Source organism: Leopardus geoffroyi, chromosome C3, assembly GCF_018350155.1.
Source record: "Leopardus geoffroyi isolate Oge1 chromosome C3, O.geoffroyi_Oge1_pat1.0, whole genome shotgun sequence".
NCBI lineage: Eukaryota > Metazoa > Chordata > Mammalia > Carnivora > Felidae > Leopardus > Leopardus geoffroyi.
Window position 1 is genome coordinate 88980030 of NC_059338.1, and position 25571 is coordinate 89005600.

A 25571-nucleotide genomic window follows, 5' to 3' on the forward strand; every position below is an offset into this window, starting at 1 on the left:
CTACCTCTGTTGTTTAGACCACAATCATCTCTTTTTTGGATTATTACAAAGGAATTCCAAGTGGACTTTCTGTGTTCAATTTTATCTTTCTCCAACTCATTTTTTATGCTGGACTAAAATTACATTATGGACATATTATTTTCTTCCCTCTCTCTTATATTCCTAGCATCTAGGTCTTTGCCAAGGCATATAATAGGAATTCATTAGTGTGTGATCGAAAATAGAAAGGAAGGGAGAAAGAAAGGAAAAGAAGAAAAAAATGACAATTAGAACTCATGTTTTTTTGTTTTTGTTTTTGTTTTAAAGACAAGCTATGTTCTTTCATCTTTAAAGTCCCCCCAAAAGAAAACAATTATTTCTGAAATGAGTAGATATGAAGCAGAGCAAAGCTAAGCTACGTATGAGACACCCAACAGTAGGGAGGGAAACAGGAAGGCGGGATTGCAAAGAAAGGGAAAATAAATTTTCCATTCCACCTCACTTGGCCTTTCTCTATGCCAACAGATACCATTACCCTGAGTGGTACTGAACACTTCCAGCCCGAACAGAAAATCATTTTCAGTGTTGCCTATGTCATAGGAAAAAGAGTGACTGTTACTCCAAAAAACATTACAAGAAAATGAAAAAAAAAAAAAAACCCAAAACCCCACAACGAAACAATTAACTAAACCAGTAATTCCTACTGATATAAAACTGCTGCTCTGAACCTTTTATTTCTTGACCTTTAAAGTTTAGCTGGTCTAAATTGTGGCATTTCAGTGGCAAGGAAGGTGCCCAGTTCTAGGTTTTCACGCTCAAATAAGCCAGGGAAACCTTCAAAGAAATTGTGATGAAGTTGGTGAACTGAGTGAGTTCACCTGACTAAGTGAATAGAAAACCTATCATCACCTCCACGGAGGGTTGGCTGAACAGGGCTTGCAGAGTAATACATCAGGCTGCAGTGTTAAGTTCCCATGAATGGAGAAACATCATTTGCTATTTTTTTTTCAAACATGGCAAGCACGAAGGAAGGAAGGAAGGAAGGAAGGAAGGAAGGAAGGAAGAAAGGAAGGAGGGAGAGAGGGAAGGAGGGAGAGAGGGAGGGAGGGAGGGAGGGAGGGAGGGAGGAAAGAAGGAAGGAAGGAAGGAAGGGGGGAGGGAGGGAGGGAGAGAAGCAGGGAGAGAAGGAGGGAGGGAGGGAGGGAGGGAGGAAGGAAGGAAGGAAGGAAGGAAGGAAGGAAGGAAGGAAGGAAGAAATCTTCCTTGAGATTTGATTGCAAAGCAATGTCCATTGTCTTTTAGTGTCTTACTTTTCCTGCTGCAGTTCTTGTCCCAGGGCAGGAGGACCAGATGTGCAGTGATTCACAAGCAATGTGAGGTGACAGTTCCTCCTTGTCTGGAAATACTAAACACATTTCAAAGACGCATTTTCAATTGTGCCAAACCCATTTGAAACCACCCTTTTAAAAAATGACATCTTTTCTTCTTGTTAAAAATGTTTTCCCCTTAGACTCAATGTACCTCAAACTGAGCTCTCTGGGTATTTGAAACTGAAAGCATTTTTTTAAAAGCAATTTTGTAATTAATGAGAGAAAAGAACAATTTCAATTCTGGGAAAGTCAACCCAGCTTACTCCAATAATTTATAGCCTGTTACGTCCATAAGTTTCTCTTTTGTGTCTCTCCACATATATTTTAGGATGTTTTTACAGATGAGCACTAAGTATCCTTTTTAAAAAATTACTTCAATTTTCCTGATTATATGCTCTATGCAGAATATTAAAAAAATACTCAAATAGAAATGACTCATTATCCCATTAGTTAGAAATAACTTCATTCTTAGATATTTTCTTCACATGTTTTAATATAGCTAAAGTCATAAAGCTCACCCTCGTTGTTGCACCCTGAGTAATTTAAATACCATGGAAATAGTTTCAAAAACATTATTTTTATTACTAAGTTATGTGGATTTTTAGGTATTTTTCAATTTTTTTCAGTATTATAAATTTTACAATCACGTATTTCTGTACATTTCTCATGCACAGCATCACAGATAAGAAATTACTGTATCAAAAAATATATATTACATATATATTTTGAGGCATTTGATTCCTATTTTGAAATAGCCTTTTAAAAGACAGTAGAAAAGTTTACTTTCTCATGTGCAATATTTAAGGACAATGCCTCTCACTACAATTTTAAGAGCATTGGGCATTATTTGTTTTAGCTTTCAAATCTGATGAACAAAATGGAATATCCTTATTCTTCTACTCGGCATTTTTGATGACCAGATTGTTGAAATTTTATAGTCATATTTCTCAATGTCCACCAACTTGCATATGCTCACGGGTGTGTCCCTTATATGGTAATTTTATTTATCTTTCTGGGTCTGTCCCTAGGGTTTATATTTCTATGAATGTAATCATGATGTCTGATTTGGTTGAGAACTCCACCCTGGGTTTGAACTTAGGCTCAGCTGTTCTAGAAAAATGCTTGACCAAGATTTCCCAATACCACTCAGTAGAACCAGATCTACTTAGGCTTCTCTGATCTCAGATATGAGTAGCATTAATTCTGAATATGTTCTAAAAATCTATCCTTGTGTTATATAAAACCATTGAAGGGGGAAGCCTGAGTTTATTAAGTAATTATTCCCCAAGGAGATGGCAGCCAATGCCGAGGGAGAGGATGAGATCACTCTTATTTATTATCTGGCCTTTTGGATCAGCTCACTCTGTTCCTTTAAGGGGCAACAGAATAATGAACTGGAGCATCCTGAAAGACTTCAGTTTATAACCATATGTCCTCATGTTTATTACTAAGTATGAGATCAGAAGGCCATATGGACTGACTTGGGGATGATATTTTAAGAAATTATGAAAATGATTCATAGGAAGTGCAATGGATAAACACAAAGACATGAAAACTGGGGTCATTAATAATTTGATAATGTTTTGGACACAGCTATAGTTGACAGTACACACTGAGGTACACAGAAGAAGCAGAAAGTGTTTGAAAATAGCAAAAGACATGGTTTTGGCAAAGAAACAAATGCCAACCGCAAAAACCCCACAGCTTTCCACAGATTCCCCCAAAGAACCAGTTGTCCTCATTCAATACCACGGGGCTAGAAAGAGTAATTATTAGCATTGCCACCTCTTGCCAGTGCTATTCTAACACCTCTACCATACACTTGTAACACCTCATAATCCAGCTTTGGCAAATGTGTAGCCCTTTTCCAGCTGCAGGAACCCTGCCGGACCCTTCCCTTCTCGAAAAGATTTTCACATTCCACCTCCGCCCCCACAGGAGCAAGAGATTAAAACACAACAGCCACTCTTTCCAACAACACTTTTGAGCTCTGTATTCTGGACTGTTCTCCGACCTCCATCCTGACCCACCAAACCATTCTCAATGGTAAATTGATAGTAAATGGTAAGTGCCCATCATTTATTTCTATTATATAAGCATATTAGTTTCCATTAATTAGTATATATAATGCACCATGCAATATGATAAGCATTTTTCAGAAAGTAAAAATATATTCTCACAACCCATAAATTAGATTCAATTATTATAACTATGATTACTAGCTATCATTTATTTACACACCTGCTTTGTTCTAGGAACTGAGATGAATGTGTTCTAATAATAATAACACTTATAAACTTCTCAATAACTCTACATGATATTAAAGCCATTTCATAAATAATGAAATTGAGATTCAAAGATGTTAATTAAATTGTATGTGAAGCACTTACTGCAATGGTTGACATCAAGAAAATGCCCAGTAACAGCACCCATTCTACCATTAGCATTATGTATTTTATTATTAATATTAATTTTGACGCCATGGGACATGGTCCTTCCTTTGGAAGGCATACCATAGACAAAAAAAGTTAGTACCTTTGTGATCATCTTATTAATAATGCTAATAATATTAATGCTAACAATACTAAATAATATCAATAAATGATAGTAATAATACCAATATTATTATTATGTGTATGCAAAATATTAGATAGTACATTAATAATATATACTATATTAATACTATATGGTATAATGAAAATACTACTACTGTTAAAATATTATAAAATGATACTAATACTCTTAAAAAAACAGCTTAGCTTTATTGAGTACCTACAGTGTGCCGAACAGTGAACTACAACCTTATTGGGATGTACCTCACTTTAATCTTAAACCATTCTGTGCAATAAATTCTTGTGTTGCTTCTTGACTTTCAGATGAAGAAATAAAGGGTAAGAGAGATGAATTAACTTGTCCAAAGTTGCACAGCTTGTACAATAAGGGCCAGAATCTGAATTTAGACCATCTGACTTAAAAGCTCTAGTTCTTAATCGTTGCACATTTGAGAATTAAAAGGCAACTTATAAATCACTTTGTCTTTAACTCTTTATCTTACATATGAAAAATGAAGGAAATAAAGTGCCCATGATCACACCGCACTTACTGGCCTAGCCGAAACTTGGTAGTAATAGCCTTATTGTTCGCTTACTATGTACGCCACTGTGCAAACATTATCTTATTTAAAGCCCCAATATCCATGTAAATTAGGTACCAATGTAATCCCCTATTTACCTTAAAGGAAACTGAAACTCAGAGAGGTTAAGCTACTTGTTCAAGTCGAAGGCCACAAGTGAAACTGGGCTCTGGACACAGGCAGCTGGGCTTCTGAACCTTTGTCCTTAACCACTATTAATTTCCTGAGTCAGTCATCTCTCAATCCAACATCCTTTCCAGGTCACCATGATGGTTTCTATTTCTTCCCCAAGAGCAATAGTGTTCTGGAGTTCTATCAGACCAACTTTCAAGAGACAGTTGCTAAATTTTCAGGATTTTTGTGAGCTGGTGGTCAAACACAGTCATTACTAAAAATTGAATTTTATAAGCTTCCAGTCAAATAAATTATACTAAAAATAAAGGCTATTCTTTTGTACCTTGATGACCCATTTTATTTATAATACTATTAATATTAATGGTAAGAATATTAATAAGATTAATAAATACTGATAAATACCAAAAATACTACTACTGTTAATACAATATACTTTATTTTACTATATTATATAATTACATTTCCAACTCCTAACTGCTTTACTACATTTTACATTTTACTAGGCTCTTCACATTATATGTCTATTCTATCTGCATGTGGGGTACTATATAATGGTATGCTAGTACACATCTTTTCACAACTCTGCCTTTAGTGATTTCATGTAGGTAGCTTAAAACTGGCCAGGGTAGGGCTGTTTACACCACAGAAATGGGCAAATGCTTCAAACAGGTGTATTTACTTCCCCCACATAGTCCGTTGTTAAACATTTCCCAGTAGCATTGCCAAAGGTCATGAGTATTCAAAGAGAAGTCACAAAGTATGTTTCCTAAATCATTTAGGTTACATGAGGAGCCCTCAAATTTGCTACACTCATTCAAAAGATATAATGTGGATTGTCTTGGTGGCACTACCGATATCATGTGAGTACAAACGAAAAGTCTCTGGGGAACTTCAGTGGATGTTCAAGCTAAGAGGCTTATACGTATCTCCGTGAAATAAGTCTCTCTACCTCTATATCGCATCCTGTAAGTAACTATGAGACAAAGGGTGGAAGGAAGATAATATTCTAAATTTATATAATACACTACATTGTGGACCATCCGACCAACCATCAGTTTCCAGTGGTAGACCCTACCCTGAAGAGGAACAAAACAGTGAAAGAGGACGCTAAGCTCACAGGCCAGAGGAAAAATCCAGTTAAATGTGAGAGAGGTGCACAGCCTAAGAGGCGCGAACCAGTCCATGTGATCTCAGACTACCTGGCTTAGTAGTGTGATGCTTGGTAATTCTGCCTTGTGGGTCACTGGTTGAACCTGGCTTCCTCTGTGAGTAGTTGAAAGCTGCTGGCAGCAGCACGTGATTTAATACTCGGAATGAAACGAAGCAGTCAGCTCCGCTCAGGTCTGCACGGACTCCTGTTTCTTTCCACAGCAGTTGGCAGTCATTAGCACCCTTTTTGACAGTCTCTGCAGAAAGGCCAAGATCATAGTACTCCCAGAGACTGAAATCACATCTCACCTTGGTGGTCCCTCCAGCTCAGAGCTTTAGAGGTGAGAAATCTTGTTCTGCCATTTGGTCTCATTAGAGATCTTTCATTCCCAGCAATATGCTTCTTTCTCAAGGAGCTTGGAGTCAAGAGTTCAAAGGGGCACTAGAAGGAAACAAAACATATTTGTAAAGCCTCTTTGCTCTGTCATTTTTCTTTCGCAACATTTCTAAGGACATGGTCTTAAATCAAATTCTTTGGGGGACATTTTCAGTAGAGGAAAATTTTGAACAGCTGAATTTTGTTTGAATTTGTCAGATTTATTTTGAAATCGTTAAGTTGGAAAGACAATAAATTATGGTGTGGAATTTTGGGAGACCTCATCATGGTAGAAAAGTATAGCTGAGCAAAGTGACCTCTCCCAACTATTTTAAATATTTAGATCTCTGGAGAAAAGACCAGGTGGTGACACAGAATCAGAGACTGAGAACTGCAAAGGACAATAGTGCAAGGGGCTGAGAGGCTTGCACCTTAGTCTGCACTCTGTCATTTACAAGCATTGTGAACTTCAGAAAAATATGCATGTTGAGCTAGATGGACTTCCATCTCTAATATCCTATGGTGCAGATTTTTTAAGCAGATAAAATACATTTCTATACAAATTTTACCAGTGAAATATCTACATGTGTTAATATATGTAAAGCACTTGGCACAAGGTCTGGAATATAACAAGCGCTATGTACAAAGATCCTTCTTTGTAGGGGCACCTGTTTGGCTCAGTCGGTTAAGCATCTGACTGTTGATTTCGGCTCAGGTCATGATCTCATGGTTCGGGAGTTTGAGCCTGGTTTCGGGCTCTGCAGTGACAGAGTACAGCCTGCTTGGGATTCTCTCTCTCCCTTTCTCTCTGCCCCTCTCTGCTTTCTCTCTCTCTCTCTCTCGCAAAAATAAATAAAAATAAGCATCTTAAAAAAGATGCTTCTTTGTAAAATCATTCTTTGTATGAAAAGAAAATTGGGTGGATGCTGCCTTTTTCTTCTTCTTCTTAGAAAGTAATGGTGCATATTTGCTTATTAAAGACTCAGAGCATTCTTGAGGAAATAAATCTATTCATTTGGCATAATTTAGCATTCTCAAACTTATTTGGTGATAAAACCTCATTAGTCCATAGTATCTACATAGCCCTCCAACTGAACTACACAGATCCTCTTTTCCAACTTTATAGGAATTAAGTCTTGCTCTCAGCCCACCGCCTCAGGCAAACACTAGGTGCTAGACCCTGTGCTAAGATATTTACAGTAACTATCCCATTTAATCCTTAAAACTCTGGAAGTCGGTGATTTCACGACATCTTCGCCAATGAGCAAGGGGAAGCTCATAGATGTTTAGTAACTCATATAAAGTTACATAACCAGGATTGAACTGTCAGTTTTCAGGACCTCTAAGACAGTCTGAGTGACGATAAGAAAATGAGAGAATGAGTAAATGCTTCCTGACTTGGGCTGGAGTGAGGGCTGAGCTTGGACATGGTGTCCACTGAGAGGAACTTTGAACCTCCTGAATGATCTCAGAAGGTGGAGCTAAGGAATTGAGACAAGGGAGGGGAAGCTAGGCTACAGAACCCCTGTGTCACAGTCAGAACCAGTTAGGGAGGGCGTATATATGAGCAGGAACTGGACATACCACCACTTTCCTACATCCCTTCCTGTCTTCACATATGTGTTCTATGCATGTTTGCCCAAAGTAGAAGTATCAATTCCAGTAGGTGTTAACCAAAAGGCACTATAATATATTTCGCTAATGAGACACATGATATAATCAGAATACCACCCATATCAGCAAAGTCTGGGGCCTGTGTGTTCTTAACCGATTAGGTCTTGCTGATATGGACTTCTTAGCACAGGTGTTGATAAGCTCTGCCTATGACCCCTGGTTTGCCTCCAAAGCATAGAAACTTCTGTGACAGTAATATGGGGTGACTGGGGGGACCTCAGCCCTGAAGTCAATGACAACTTCCAATTTCTTAGCTGGAGTCAGATTCACAGTTTTAAAAGAATTTGGAGGCTGTTTATAAATACCAAAGGCCACTTATTCATGGTGAATCCAATCACATAATATAATGAACTTTCCAGTTGTTAACAACAAAGGAGGAAGTGGTAAGTTTAATTGCTGGATTTCATTTAGCAGATAAAGTTGGAGACTTCCAAATAATCCTCAGGTATAACCATTAGTTACTGTGTAAGAAAATAAACCCAGTTTCTCCGGATATTATGATTGTTCAAGAGTAATTAGAAAAATATACTGCTTTCCAAATATATTGTCAATTACTTTTAAATTTTATAACAGTTTTCTTCAGGGGAAGAAAGCCATTTGTGGGCTTTATCTGGCTCATCAGCTAATAGATAGCAACTTTTACTATATTTGATTTTCTTTATTTGTGTGTGTGAAGTTTAGTCACCCAGAAAGAATCTTTTGTGGTCATTATATGGTCTTAAGAGAACTCAACAAGTATTTTTAATGATGAAATTGTAAATCCTGGTAACTTGTGGGATAAAGACGTGAGCAGAACCAGTCAAGGAACACCACCCGGAGTTTTATTTATAAAACTTATTTACGTCTAGGCACATTACATGTTACACTTGGCCAATGTATTTAACATTTTATATACTTCATCTGTACATTGGGAATCTTGGTTTATAAGATACATGAGTATATTTTGATATAAAATTATATGCTATTTGAGATTTGTACACAGATTGAAAGACAAATGGTGTGAATTGTATGCTATGGGAGACATTTGGGTAAATTACTTCATGCTGAGAGTTTCCTCACCAAATACAGATTTGGCAAAGTATAAAATGTACAAGGGTCAATGGGGATTTAACTCTTATTTCTAGTTCTTTACCTTTTTGAATATAGCAAGAATACTTTTTTCTTCTAATTTTAAGCATTTGACTTTTTTAGTTATGTAAGTAATACACGAATGAGGGCATCTAAAGCATCTAAAGTAAAATTATTAGTCTCCACAGTAATAAGCCCACATCCCTGAAAGCCATTACTAAGAATTTTGTTTCATCCCATAGGGTTTTGTTTGTTTTGTTTTTTGTTTTTTGCTTTGCTTATTCAAATATATATATATGTACTTATGTAGGGATTGTTGTTTTGTTTTTCTTACAAATAAAGAATTGCATTAAATATTTTCTTATATTTTCCTATATTCATTTTACCTGACACCCTTCCTACTTTTGTATGCACTGACTTCTATATACATTTGGTCTACTACATTCTTTTTGATAGGTGCAATGGTATTCCATAATTTGGATCATCTGAATTTATTCCATAACTTGTTTCTATTCCATAATTTGGAAGCACTAAATTATTTGACCATTTTCCTATTTATAGACATTCATATTGTTTCCAACTTCTTAAAATCAAAAACATGCTGCAATTACTTTTAGAATTCGATAAGCTGATTCTGAAGCCCATGTGTTACAAAAATATTTAAGAATTGTCTGAAAGTCTTAAAACTTAGCGGGTAAGTTTTGGATTTTCCAGCAATTACTATTAAGTTAATCACTTGGAAGAAAATAAATAAAGCTCCGGCTGTGTGCCCCTAGACAAATATAAATTTCACACAAAACTTTCAATGATTAAATAAATGTGTTAAAAGAAAAAATAAGGTGGGAATGTATAACTTTGAAGGGAAGGGAAGCTTGGTAAGGAATATGGAAACAAAAAGATATAAAGGAAAAATAAAACACCAGGTGAAGTCATAAAGCAATAAAACAACAACAACAAAAGCCTTTGAACAGGATCAGGCAACTTAATCAAATTAAAAGAACAATTACAGACTGGAAGAAAATATTTGCTGCACACAAAAGTGGTTAATCTTCTTAAGATATAAGTAGTTCTTCAAATTAGTAAGAACAATGGATAGCACAAGGAGAAATGATATTCAGGGAAATGAAAATAAAAACAACAATGAAATAAAACTTTTTGCCCTTCAGATTGGCAAAAATGTAAGATCATGTTCATGCCCAGTGCTCATGAGATTATAAGGAAAACAGTACTCTCATATATTATTTCTCAAAAGCAGTGAAGAGTCTGGAAATTTCTGTAAATTTTGGGAAATAAATCTGGCTATATTATTGTAAACTGTAAGTGTGCATATCATTTGTTCTAGCACCCCATTTCTGGGAAATTATTTTTCAGAAAATACAAGTGTATAATGATTCTTTTCAAACAGGAATTTGGTTTATTGTTTCCTGGACAAAATAAACAAGCATTCAAATAAACTAGGGTTCCTGCGCATAACTAAGATTTCCTTTTGATGTTCCAGTTTCTCTGTACCACAAAACTATAGGAGAAAAAAATGTCAACAAAATGAGCTTTTGCTCTCCTTACTCAATAGAAATGCTGGTAAGAAAGAGGGGGAAAGCTAAGCAAAGAAAAGTGGTAACGTGAGGGACTTGAGCAGGAAGCTAAGGCTTTGCAATGCAGCAAGGATCACTGACTGAAGTGAGTTGTGAACAAATGAGTAAAATAATCCTGTGTCCACTAGTTTGCAACTGCATGGAGAATAGAGAGGTGTACGCATTAGGCAAGGTGCTAACAAAATATTACAATGGGTTAGTTGGAAAAGCAGTCACAGTGCAAATATAAGCAAATCTCAGAGTCAACTCCTAAGCAGTTTAATTTCTTAGTTAACTCCTTGAGAGATACAACAGAAGTCAATACAATTTTTGGCCCTACTATGTACAACCAGAAAAATAAAGTCACAATGGTCAACCATATAGCCTTTCAGGGATTCCATGTATTAATTCAATCTGTACTGGGTTACAGGGAAAGGATAACTAACCACACACACACACACACACACACACACACACACACACACACGTACACACTTCAAGAAACCAAAATACCTAATGATTATTGAACAAAGAAATAGCACTAAATGTATTGCAGCATTTGTCTGAATGAGGTTGATCAAATACGAGCAACTACTATTTTTTCATGCATTTTGTTAGACATTAAGACAAAAAGATGAAGAGAGATACAGCACGTTTTATCACAAGAGAATTAATGCCTTTTATCATAAGAGAATTGTAACAAATAGGTTCCTATATCTACAACTGCCGATGTCTTACAAAGGAGAAATGAGAAGCTGGGATTCAGAATGGTAAGCGAAGGTCTAAAAGTAAATCTGCCCCCTTATCCTTATTATATTATCCCTAATATGTCTGATTCAGCACTTCTTCAGACTAGATTCTCCTTAGAGATATAAGACATTGTCCCTTTGTCAAGAGATCCACTTTCTACACTTTTCTTCAGTCTTTTACTTGTTTTACTGGCCACAAGTAATGGGAACAAAACGTCTGCTCTTTGCTAAGTGTTTACTGGAGGCCAGGGACTGTGCCAAGCATTTTATAGAAGTGAATTCCTCTAATTTTCACCACTGTGAGGTTTATATTTTCCATATTTTATAGAGTAAGAAAACTCAGAGGTTCAAAGTTATTCATAGCCTGGGAAGGATCTTACCATTATCGCATGGCAGAGATGGTCCTCAGACCCACGTGTGGTGAACTGCAAAGCCTATGATGTGCTTAAGTAGGTTGTTAGTCTACTGCCTCAAGACAGAACATTTTGGAATATAGACTATTACAATTTTACTTTAGGACTCACTTCTCTACATCATGACATCTTGGCCTTTCCCCCGCCCCCACACCCCGCCTTATGACCAGGCCTATAGATTAGGATTAGTTTGCAAGGGCATTTAACTAAGGAGTTAATGAACTCAATATTTTCCACTGCTCTTTGCTTTTAGAGCATCTAATGTCAAAAATGCTGTTATAGGCTCAGAAAGGTAAAATAAAACTGAACATATTTAGAAGTTGGTAAATTACAGGTCCTTTGTTAAGGAATGATTTGATTTGCCTGTTTCCGCAAAAGAAAGTCTAAAGACACACAATGCCTAGACTGGTTTTGATGTCTATTAGATGGATTTCTCCTGAGAAGTCTAGATAATCTCTGATATTTATATAGTGGCAATCATATCCCTGGCACTTAGCAATGGCCAGAGAGAGATTAGATAAAAGACCCTTAAGAGATTAGTGTAATATAACCCAGACTTTGATGCATCTGTTCTCTGTTGGCCTTCGAAGTCAGGCCCCACATTCCATTTTTCACAGTAAATCCAAGGTATAATTTTAGGATCCTTTACTATGATTATTTTTTCTAATCAGTCGTTTTTAATACTATTTATTGTCTTGGTTCTTGGATCTTCCTTGACATAAAATTTTTAAATATTTAATTCTACTTAATAATTCAGTATCATAATATGAAGTCTCTTTAATTATGTACCAAACTATGATCAATATTGAGATGGACCTCTGTCTTAGTCACTTACTTAAAGAAAAAAAAAAGATTAATTAATTTCATCTTCTTATCCTTAGACTCTATTCACATTTTTCCAGAACACTCCATTTCTCTTCAACCCACTTCGTTTCTCTTCAATCCACAGTAATTGGGGTAAAAGAGATGCTTGGTGATTGGCTGAAAGTGTTGGGATAAAAAAGCAAGCTTTCTACAACCCTTTGATTATTTTTTCAGACTGCCAAACGTTCCTTTTTAAAGACTGTTACATTTCTTAAAAGCCCCAGAGTGATTGCTTATCCTAATCCTAATGTATATCTAAGCATATTGGCCTCTTGGCCCAGTTTCTGAGTTTGAAATTGAATGCATATTGAACCCCACCAGGTCCCTTGCTCTCCTACTCCTTCAAAACAGACACACACATGCATTAACACACATGCACGCAAGGTTTTTGTTTTTGTTTTTGTTTTTTTGTCAGTATATGTTCCTTAAGGTTCAAAGCATCCCATTAAAATACCAACGCACTTTCTTAACCACTACCACCCTTCCTGGTATCAAAAGGAATATACTCCTTCCAAAGGCTTTTCTCACAAAGTTACTTTAATATATATATTATATATTATATTACATTTTAATATATATTATATATTATTGTATTATAGTATATGTATATACTCATATATACCAGTTTACAACCAGTTTCTCCTACACAATATTTTTTAGTTTTATGCCCAGTTCATTATAATCTCAATCCATGTCACATTTCCTATCTGAAGCAATGTCTTTATAATTTTTTTAAGTTTATTTATTTATTTTGAGGGAGAGAGAGAGCAAGCAGGGGAGGAACACAGAGAGAGGGAGAGAATGAATCCCAAGCAGGCTCTTCGCTAATGTGGGGCTTGATCCCACCAACTGTGAGATCATGACCTGAGCAGAAATCAAGAGTCAGATGCTTAACTGACTGAGCTAACCAGACACCCCTAAAACAATGTCTTTGATTAAATATTTGACATGAGTTTTGGCATCTAGTAATATAATCATAACTCTCAAATGGCTTATTTTTTGACATGGCCCACACTTCTTTATTTTCATTGTAACTATTACTAACATCAGTGCAAAAAAGTAAAGTTACTAAGAGGAACATGAAATAACTAATAGGAGATTATTCTGAAAATTCTTTCTCTTTTTTCTCTTTTGACAGAGAAAGAAGGCAAAAAGCCAAACTGCCTCCTCAGAGGTTTGAACTCAGGACCTTCAGATTATGAAACTGACAGGCTGCCTACTGCACTAAGGAGGCTAGCTAGAAGCTACTTTATCTGTGTACATCTCTCTGCTGACACACAAACGACAACATCAGCATTTTCCTTTGAAGACTGAAACTGGTAGAACACTGGAATCATCAAGTGTTATGGTCTTCAAAGTACACTTCAATGATGGCTCAAATTGTCTTTCAAAATCAAAGTTTCTTTGATTATGTACATGGAATTTTCTTGTATAGAGATGCAATACACCAAGGGAAAGTCAACCAGTGTTTTTATATGACCTTTCTCTATATTAAGCTTCCTATCCTTAAAGATCCAGGAAAGGACTGAGACCATAGTGAGAAAATTTGGGGGAAAGGATGGGTGCAAAATGTAGTTTATTGTCCTGACATTTATCATTATTTAATTATACAGAATATAGCTTCATTTTCTTCTTTATCCAGAGACAAATGATAGCATTCTCTTGAAGACTAGTAGTTAACCTGCTAACATGGTCTTAGTTGAACAACTATGCCTTGCCAACTAGGTTGCATAAGGTAATTTCTGTAGACTTCTAAAGCTACCAGTAGTTTGAGATGATTTTTCCTGTACATTTTCCCTTCTTTCCTTACTGACTAGTTAGGATGAAAAGGGAGACTAAGGTGTTTCCAGTACTAGCAGGTGGAAGAATCACTAGGTGCAAATCAAGGAAGTTGGAACAAAGAAATTCAGGCTGGCTGACCTGGGTCGAATGAGTTTCTCTTCAACTTCTCTGTAGGGCCATATGTGCATTAGATAGAAGCTCTATGTGAAGTTAACTTCATGGACAAAGGACATTGATTTAAAGGAGACCCTATATTAGTTATTTAATTTGCATACCTACGCATCTTCAAGATTCCTCTTTAACTTTACAAAATAGAGCATTAATTGTTAGCCTTTTAACCAACAGCTGCCTGAATCTTAAAGTTATTGGTTTCATATTGCCCAGTGGCAAATACTCAGCATTGTCTTTTTAAGAGTTCTGAATATCAAGTTAATTTGGCAATACGTTGTCCTATCAAAGCCTATGTTGTCCAGAGAGTAGGTAAGACTTAATTATTTTGTTTGCTGAGAGAAGAAAAAAGTATATGACCATATAATTTTATAGAACTTGCATCTGCTCTAGAACGCCAAAGACAAAACACCGGAAATGGATCACAGAGAGGAAAAAGAGGTTCGGTACAGGAACATGATTGAGGATGGACACTCTACTAGGCAGAAGAGCAGAACTATGTTCAGGTAGTTCTTATTCTGGATAATAACTTATTTAGTAAACTGTGTGTTTCAGATAACAATCAACAGCTATGACACCATCAAGAATTTCTGGTTTTTTTGGCGGACCCTGGACAAGTTGATTGGTCAAGTTGATCGGTCAAGTTGCTCAGGTTTTGTCTACTGAACTAGAATGTAAGCTCCTGTAGGTCAGGAATTATAGTAATTTTTTTTCTGTGCGATTCCTTTAGAAGCTACTTAAAAGATGCTATCTGCCTCACAGACATGCAAAATGTCCCTGCCCTCACTCAAGTCCCTAGACACACTCAGATTAGGGGCAGAGGGCAAATTGGACATCAAAGAGTTGCCAAAGGCTTTTCTGCCTTGGAAGGCTGAAGAGCTCTTGATTCTTTGATCTCTGCTTCCATCCCCTCCCCCACTCTGCCCCCACATGTACCTCAGGGTCGGTCTTCCTTGGCCCCACCCTGTGTGTCTGCTGTCCTCAGCGTCTCTCACAGAAGACCCCTGACATCCTGGTCTACATTAGGGAATAAAACTCAACAAGAGTGCAAACAATCAACCTTCTAATCCAGACAAGCTGCTATCTTAGCCTTTGGCTCCCTTATCTGAATAGAAAAAACACTTGGTGAACTGTCTCAAATCTCAGAAAAAAAAATCAAGAGCATTTTTTCCCCTCTTCATTTAATATATAGCTCAGATTCTATTGCTGGTATTATCTTTGGCTCACCTGCCAAACAACCAAGAGGGAAAAGTTCTGGGGAACTACATCTGAAGTTTATATGCCTCCAAATATGTGATTCTTGAAAATCAAATTTTAAACATTAAAATGTAAGTCTATTGTCAATGACTCTGTCCTGTAAATGCAGCATTTCATTAACTGCAATGTAGAAGCAAATGATGGTTTCTTTTGAGATCAAACTGATAAGGTTGTAGTCAAAAAGTATCTAAATGTCAGAATCTCTAACACCCTCAAACATGCAATAAGAACAGTTGGAAATAAACATCCCTTCCAACAAGAAAGGTTTGGTTCAATATGAAATAACTGCCTTGACTGTATGAGATGTTTTAGAATCTACTTTAATGAAAGAGAATGGAGAGCTTTGATGTTTTAGATTTTGAAAGCCCAGAGGAAGGGAACTAACCCTCATGACTTTCTGGGGACTCTACTCTGTATGGGAAGGTCATTCAGGTCCTGGATTCAGCAGATGGTGTCTATACTGGGTTGATCCCTTAAGTCTAGGCTGGCATATCACATCACTCAAGTCTAGTCTGCTAAATACTACTTGAATAACCTGATCATCAATACGCTTCCCTAAAGATTGGTCATTGATTAGCTTAATTTTCATTCTACTGATATGCACTTCTATGTACCAAGTTTTATGATTTTTGTACTGGTAGGTGTAAGGAATACTAGAGAAAAATTGAAAAATTTACTACCAAATTATATTTACAACCAAAGTTGTATCCTATGGTTTCTTTCTATTATTATATGAGAATTAAAAGATTTGTAGAAGGCTCGGGGTGTTATATGTAAGTGATGACCCACTAAATTCTACTCCTGAAAATATTAATATATTATATGTTAACTAACTTGGATTAAAAAAGAAGATTCATAGAAGGCTTATCATGTAAGACAATCAGTTCTTCCTCCTAAGGAGAAATTGAAAAGTCTTCACTGGAGTTTTAAAAACCCACACCTAATTTCTAGGCAGGGAGATGTTTTAAATCAGATAAAATCACACCATATATTCATCTCTAAATGACTGTAAAACTCTTTCCTTTGTCCCTTCATAACTATTCTGGCCCCATTCAGTCATTAGATGTAGATGTTCCCCAAAGTTCTACATTTGGTCTTCAGATAGAGATATTCTTTTTTCTCGTCCACTCACACCCCATCTATTATTGCCTCAACGCAAACAGCTTCTGGCATCTCTCATTCTCAGATCTCTATGTCTAGCTGTCGAGCTCTCTTACCTCATCAGTTTGTCCCTCAAATAGCACCTCCACCCAATGCCTACCCTTACTACCCTGTTTAAAATGACAACTATTTCCTGCCACTGCACAAATCCCATTACCATGCTCAATTTTTCTGTAACATTGAAATATAACAAGGATTTATGTCTTTTTTTTTTTTTTAAGTTTATTTATTTTTGGGACAGAGAGAGACAGAGCATGAACGGGGGAGGGGCAGAGAGAGAGGGAGACACAGAATCGGAAACAGGCTCCAGGCTCTGAGCCATCAGCCCAGAGCCCGACGCGGGGCTCGAACTCACGGACCGCGAGATGGTGACCTGGCTGAAGTCGGACGCTTAACCGACTGCGCCACCCAGGCGCCCCTTCTTTTTTTTTTTTTTTTTTTAAAGTTTATTTATTTTTGGGACAGAGAGAGACAGAGCATGAACGGGGGAGGGGCAGAGAGAGAGGGAGACACAGAATCGGAAACAAGGATTTATGTCTTAAGAAACATTCCTGGCACACAGAAGCCCCTCAAAAATATTCTTTGAATATAGGAACAAAGCAACTCCAACACCTGAATCAACGATTTTTAAGTGTCTTACTTTCTCATTAGGCTCAAAGTTTGGGTTCCATATCTGATTTCTTTTTCCTTTTTCCCCATTAGCTCTTGTGAGTCAACAGGTGTTGACCATGCTTCATTAATGATGACTCTCATCCTTCTTGTGAATTCTATTCCCACTGCCAGAAGCCTAGGTGAAATTCCCAGTTTTTCTTTCCTGTTTGAACACAACAGACCTGTAAATGGTTTCCTTTCTCTTTTATAACTCATTTTATACATTGCTGCCTTCCTAAAACATAGCCTTGACTATGTGGTAGCAGTTCATAGATTCCTTCAGCAAATATTGAGCAAGAGCAAATATCTTCTAGGCAAGGACTAAAAAGAAAAAATGTCTCTTTATTTGTAGAGTTTATTTTCCCAGCTCATTACCCTTCAGTAACTCCTAATTGTCTACAAAGTAAAGTCTGGCCATTATGTTGACATGAAGACTCTCCACATCTGATCTCATCAAGCATTGCCATTATAACCCTCTATGCATTCATGTGCCAGTCAAATCGCACCATACATGATCAATCTTGTTCCATATCTCTGAGTTCCCTGTTAATCCATGTGTAATAAGTTCCAATCCCTCTCTCCTATAAGAATCCTGCACAGATCTGATTCTGCCATCTCCATGAAGTCTTCTCTAATTAATTTGGAAATTACTTTTTTTCTTCTGGTCTATTTTTGCCTCTTTAAAGACACATATTATATACTACTTTGTATGCTATTTATTAGTCTATGTGTCTTACCTACCACAGTAGAATAGAATGTCCTTTAGGCCAGAAACCCTGCCTCAGACTTCTTGAACTTCCCACAGCACCTGGTGTAATGCCTTGTACTTAAGCACTTAATATGTTCATTGAATAGAAAAAACAAGATATCTTTTATTTCTTCCACTCTAGATTATACTCAGTTTAAACAATATTGGTGATAACTATTCACCTTCAAGTAAATATCACAATATCCCTATCCAGATATCCTGAAAAATTCTATTAGGTGGTTAAGAATCCAAGTTTGTAAGTCAAAAGATTTCAGCTTTATTCTGGCTTTATTACTTATTGTGTACTTTAAACAGTTATTTTTATCTCTATGTGTCCCATTTTCCTCATTAGTAAAGATGGGCAAACCTTTAATACCCAACTCCTGGACTTATTTAATACTTAAATGAGATCATGAATATATGACAATTAGCATGACATCTGACACTTATTGTATGATAGCTATTATTATTATTATTATTACTGCACAAAGTGTCCAGGTCATCTCTTTACTCCTCATCCCCCTCCTTCCTTTGTTGTTCTTCCTCCTGATTCCATGATTGTGTGAGGGTATGCCACATATTCCATTCTCTCCAGATATAGTCTGTTTATGAGTTATTTATTTTGGCAAATTTATTTTGTCTACTCAAATTCACTACATGATATTTGAGAGTAAGGCAATACATACATTTATATGTGAACATATATAATATGCATATAATTTATATTACATATGCTACATGTTATATAAATGTTTTTTGAAATAATATATATCTTAAATTGTCCATGGTATCTAGCACAATGCTATATAGTCATAGTAGGAAGTATGCATGAAACTTAACAGTATGGGATGTTAGTTACAAAGAACTGGGTTTAAATACTGTCTGTCATTTTTTAAAAATAAGTAATTTTGGGCAAGCTATGTAATTTTTTTTGACACTCACACTTTTTTCATATGGACAATGGAGTAATAAAGCTTAAATTGCTAGATAGAGGCTATGATTAAAGTGCAAGATACATATAAGCATTTAACACAAAGTCTGAATCCCAGTAGACACTTCACAAATAGAAGTTGTGATCATCACTGTTATTACTATTACCAGTTAATTAATTCCTATATACACTGGCATGAAGCAGGGATTAATCCATGAAGTCCCATTTTCAGTAAACACAACTGAACTTGTTGTATGCTATATATAAAATTTCCTTAGATACATATTTACTTATTTCTTTCTCTTAATTTTTTCAGTATGTCCATGAGGTTTTCTATTTGCTTTGTAATGAGAATAAAAGCAAAAATTGAAAAAAGAAGAAACTTGTTATCTTGTGCCTGGCTTTAATTTAAAGATCATTTTGTCAAAGTTAAGTGTTCAGAAGGACAAAGCAATTTTTTCCCCATCAATAGAGTGCAGTAAATCTGTACTGAAAAGTGAAACTTTTTAAATGAGCATTTCTCAAAGCTCCCTAAAGTTCATTATTGTTTAAGAATCTTTTTACTATGTTGACTAAGAACCTTTAAGACAGACTTAGAGACTCTTTAATGCCCAGATCTTATTATGTGAAACAACAGTAACATCTTAGCTTCTAAAATGCCACATAGGTGGTTTTTCACTGTTGAATTGAATGAATGATGTCTCCTCGCCTTGTAAATGTCTGAAGCAGACCAATCAGGATATAGAAGAAAACTGATGTCTTCAATCGTCAAGGGTTGGTTCATCTGTAATGCAGTGATGAATTTGCTCTGTTCAAGAATTCTGAATTTTGCCTTATATCCCTGGCTGCTTCATCACAGAGGGGACAAGAAATGCTTTGCAAGCCTGAAAAACTGGTGAGAGACCAGTTCAGGTAGCCCCCAGTAAAGCCCTTGTGATTATCAACTTTTAGACAATAAGACATAGAAAGTGTCAGCTAAACAGAGACAGAGCTTCACATATCTCTTGGTTGGCAAGTGTAAAAGTATCCTGGATTGAGATATATTCTAAATTATGTCATATTTCCTTTCATGTTATTCTATTGGTCACAAGTTTTGAAAGTGCTCCTGAGTGCTAATTTCCTAACTCTTCTATAACTCATTAAAAAAAGGTTTGGATCCTTTTACATATCAGATAACTAGGTAGAATGTTACCATAATACCTCTACAATTACACTTGTATCGTGAAAATATTCCTGATTCTGATCAGTTAAGAAGAGCTTGGATTAAAATCCAACTCCACATTCTACTAGATACATTATCATGATCAATGGATTTGCCCTATGTGGGTTCTATTTTCCTTTTTTCTTGGTGAGCCACCAGATCCATAACATTACAAGGCAGCATTAGATTGAGAGAGGTCAAAAAAGACAATAGAACCAAGATGGAGTTGCTTATAGTAAATCCTATGTAACTAAACTGAGACTTAATTATAGTTTCTGCTTTCCCATAAATGGAACCTTAAACCAGTCAGTGAGGAATCACCTGATCAGCACTATTAAGCAATCTCTCTAATAGACTCTGCATCCCCTAAAGGAAGGTAACTCCAATAACCCACTTTTTTTGCCTTGTATAATTTCCTTGTTCTCGCTCTCTTCTGCCTATAAAAGTCTCATTTTGTGTAGTTCCTTGGAGGTCCTTTCTATCTGCTAGATTGGATGATGCTCAGTTTGCATCAATTTTTGCCCGACTAAACTCAAAATTTTCAATATGTCTCACTTTATCTTTTAACAGTGATAAATAAGAAACATAAGAAATATTAAGAGTTTAGGTGAAAGAAGGAATCCTGTTAGCTGGTGCACTCTGGGGAGGTTTCAAAAAAAGGGAGTAATTTGAGTTGGGCTTGATGAGATGTATATAAATATATTTTGATCACTGGAAAGGAAAAGACAGGACTTCCTTTTCAGAAGTAATAGTGTTGCTCAGTTGACATTAATTCAGTCTGGCTATTCAGTCTGGCTAAAGACATGAATTAGTAAGAGATTGGAAAGGCACTTGAACCTTTGAATAATAGGCCAAAAGTAGTAGAGTTTTATTCATGAAGAATATAAATTTTGAACTCAGACATATCTCAGTTTGGGTCCTGGCTTTGCCAATTTCCAGGGACTGGAATCTGTACAATTCATTTGGTCACTATGAACCTCAGTTTCCCAAAATGTAGAATATAGATAATAATAACTTCCAAGACTGCTGATGGAATTGGAAAATATAAAAACATAATATTTTAGCACATTATGTGCTAGATATACTGGTTATTTGATATGGGCCCTCCACTATACCACCCTCCATATCTATTATCAGCCTTTCTCTGCCTTGCTCTGTGACCACGAAAGCTGGCTTCTGTGGACTGCATCACTTGTGGTCCCACACCCTCTGACTCCAGGTGGGGCTTTGCCAATGGAAGCCACTGGCAGGAGATTTGAAAATGGGAAGAGGTACAAGCCATGGCATGTTTTTCCCCACTTCTTCCCTGCTCAGGCAGTGACTGTGTCCTTTCATGACAACAGCTCTTATAAGGTCAGAAGCTTTTCCATGACTCCAGATATCACCAGGCTTTCATAACATAATTTCTTTCCTGCTCAGGCAGCTTCTTTTGATGTCAGTCCCAGTTGCCCCAACATTCCTCATTGTTTCCCTAGTGTTGTCCAGACTTTAAAAGAAGTCATCTCATTACAGCCCCTTATTCTGTTTCTTACTGGGACTCTGAAATACACTGGCTATATCTTAATTCCATTCTTATTATTTTATAGCAATGAAAGCCACTAGACCATGGACACAGCATGATAGGAGCCATGCTTTAGGATGTTTAAAGCTGGTATATAGGATAGACTCTGAGGAGAGAAGAAGAGGAGGCCAAAAGTAATTTTAACATAAAAAAACAGAATTCCAGCTGATCATTTTTAAAGGTCAGAGAAAGGGTGGTGACATATTGTGACTTATAAGAAGTATGTATATATGGTCATTCAGATGGCCAAATTATATATATATATATATATTTTATGTTTCTTAATGTTTATTTTTGAGAGAAAGAGAGAGAGACAATGGGTGGAGGAGGGGCAGAGAGAGAGGGGGACACAAATCTGAAGCAGGCTCCAAGCTTTTAGTTGTCAGCACAGAGCCTGCCTGACACGGGGCTCAAACTCACGAACTGTGAGATCATGACCTGAGCCGAAGTCGGATGCCCAAGCGAGTGAGTCACCCAAATGCCCCCCAAATTATATTTCTCACATATATTTGGTCTCCATTCACAATTCCTGGCTCACAGCTCCCAAAACCTTTGGAATTTCCTGAGCCATAAGAGCAATGGGAGCATCTTTTTTTATACTACTTGGTCTCTTGTTCTCAGTTCCTGCGAACACTTCAGGGCCATGAAAGTGAAATTGGTGTTTTGTTATTCAAAACAACCCCCCCCCCACCATAATTGGGTTTATGTTATTTTGGAAAGCACCTAACTGAAAGGGACTGGTTGCCAGGGGAACCAACCAGGAATACAGGGTTGAAATTTTCAGTCCCACCTCCTGATTTCTGGAAATGGGAGAAGGGCTAGAGGTTGAATCAATCACCAACAGCCAATGAGTTAATCCATCATGGCTGTGTACTAAAACCTCCTTAAAAAAAACAAAAAGGAAGGGGTTTAAAGAGCCTCAATGTTCAGGAATGCTTCCACATGCTGCCATGCTGGGTCCCAAGCTCCACAAGTACAGGAGCTCCTTTGTTCTGGACCTTGTACTCTGTATCTCTTCATCTATCTGTTGACTCACATCCATTATATCCATTGTAATAAACCAGTAATCTAGTGAGTATATGAGTTTCTTGAGTAATGTGAATCATTCTAAGAAATTCATCAAATCCAAGGGGGGTTATTGGAACTTCCAATTTGTGGACGATCTGTCAGAACCACAGGTAACAACCTGAGATTGTGACTGGAGTTCAAGGTGGACAGAAGTTGGAGGACAGAGCCCTTTACCAGTGAGATCTAACGCTATGCTCAAGTAGATAGTGTCAGAACTTAGCTGAATTGAGTTGAATCCTTGAACACCTCACTGGAGACTGAGAATTGCTTGTTGGTGTGCAGAAACCTACACCACACACACACACACACACACACACACACACACACACACACACACACAAATTGGGATTGGGTACAGTAACCTAAAACAGGTGGTGACCACAAAAATGCAGAATAAGTGATGAGTGGTCATCATTGCCAAATATGGTGAACAGAGAAGGGAAAGAACAATGAATTCAAAGATAACTTGTAGGTATATTAGCTCTTTTACCAAATATTTGATTTTTACCTAAATATTTACCAACTAAATCAAACCTAAAGAGTTTTTAACTACTCATCAGAATTTTAATTTGTGCCAGCATTTAGAAGATCACAGCCTTCACTGAGTAGATCCAAGGGAGAACGAAGGAAAACAAAAAAGTAAGGACAGTCTGGTAAACTTGGAGAATATCCAGCAATTACAAGGCTGATAATAATCCAAGGTATAATCCCAACTCCTGGTATCCAAACACCTATTAAATTCTCATTGTTATATTAGCAATTTTATGAAGTATGTTGTGTATTTGTATATGCATTTAAGCCTTCAAAATGACACTAGGATTTACAATTCTTTTTGCCATTGTTAAAGTGAAGAAACAAAGGATAATGAAAGTTAAGGTGTGTAAAGTTAAGGTGTGCATATGTGTGTGTAAGTGTGTTTATGTTCTTTCTTTTACGTGTGTGTGTATATATATATTTCTAGTTTTTCTTCTGATTATAAATGCTTTGCTCAAGTCAGAAAATTTTGAAGCCACAGAAAAGCACAAAGAAAAAAATTAAAGTTAGCCAGAATCTCACTCTGAATAGTTTGGCAAATTTGTCTGCCTTCTTGGGTCTAGAGATATATACAACCCCTGTTTAAAAAAAAATACATATATACATATATATATATATATATATATATATATACACACACACATACATATATATATGTATATATATTTGCATACATACACATACTCACATATATGTATATATATCATATACATATACTCACAGAGTTAAAATTATACTGTAACAAAAGTTTTGTCATCCTTTCTTACTATTATTTACTATCATAGCCCCGGTCACTTTTTTTTAACTTACAAATTTTATTCTGTGCTAGGCATTGACTTTGGCACTGGTTTGATTCTTATCACACAGTCCAGAAATGGTATATCTGAGAACTAGAAATATGCTTATGATCATAAATCCCATATTCTCACATGTTTCAAGTGTTTTCAGTCTGATGCCTTCCATTCGTACTCCTTAAACTAGTATAAACTTCATGCCAGTATGTGGAACTGTGGACTTTTTGTTGACCAAAGAGGTCTCGACATTATTTAATATTTGGTAATGGTTATTATGGTCCCCTCCATCACCCCAGACATCCTGCCACTCTAAATATATGATTGTCACTAATCACAAACTTCAGAGGTTTCTATCGCTTTCCCCAGCAGCTTGCTACCATTTAGTCCTCACCTGGAGGCCCAAGCCTATCTGTTTTTGAAACTGTTCCAAGAGAAAAAAAGAAAAAGAAAAAAGCAAGGGGCATCTGGGGTCTTTCCCCTTCTGACTATTTGCTGCTTAGGATTGACACTCCCAGATTTCATATCCAATGATGAAGTAATCAGAGATGGCTGGGGACACTGAATAGGAGTTCTGGGACCATCCCATGCCTGCTGCCTCAAATTCAACTAACAATTTTCTTTTCTCTTCTATGGCATTCAGAGTCTGGATCTTCCTCCAAAGGCATTATTATAGGGGTGCCTGGGTGGCTCACTCAGTTAAGCGTCCGACTCTTGATCTCAGTTCAGGTCTTGATCTCAGGGTCATGAGTTCAAGCCTTGAGTTGGGCTCCACGCTGAGCATGGAGCCTACTTAAAAACAAAACAAAACAAAACAAAACTTCAAAGGCATTATTATAGGAATACATGGTAGGACAGTCAGGCTTTCTTGTATAATTACAATCACATATTTCTTTTTTTTTTTTTTTTTTTTTAATTTTTTATAATATATGAAATTTATTGTCCAAATTGGTTTCCATAAAACACCCAGTGCTCATCCCAAAGGGTGCCCTCCTCAATACCCATCACCCACCCTCTCCTCCCTCCCACCCCCCATCAACCCTCAGTTTGTTCTCAGTTTTTAACAGTCTCTTATGCTTTGGCTCTCTCCCACTCTAACCTCTTTTTTTTTTTTTTTCCCCTTCCCCTCCCCCATGGGTTTCTGTTAAGTTTCTCAGGATCCACATAAGAGTGAAACCATATGGTATCTGTCTTTCTCTGTATGGCTTATTTCACTTAGCATCACACTCTCCAGTTC

General features: G+C 36.7%; 1 long non-coding RNA gene across 2 annotated transcripts in view; it reads right to left on the reverse strand.

The window, feature by feature from the left end:
- LOC123585527 overlaps positions 1-25571 on the reverse strand; it is a 130752-nt gene that overhangs the window by 58672 nt on the left and 46509 nt on the right. Inside the window, exons 3-4 of one of the 2 annotated variants that reach the window (XR_006706264.1) lie at positions 6076-6208; positions 1290-1384 (exon numbers count right to left, since the gene is read on the reverse strand). This is a non-coding gene — a long non-coding RNA (uncharacterized LOC123585527). The remainder of the gene's footprint in view (positions 1-1289; positions 1385-6075; positions 6209-25571) is intronic. The other variant, XR_006706265.1, reaches the window with a different exon arrangement.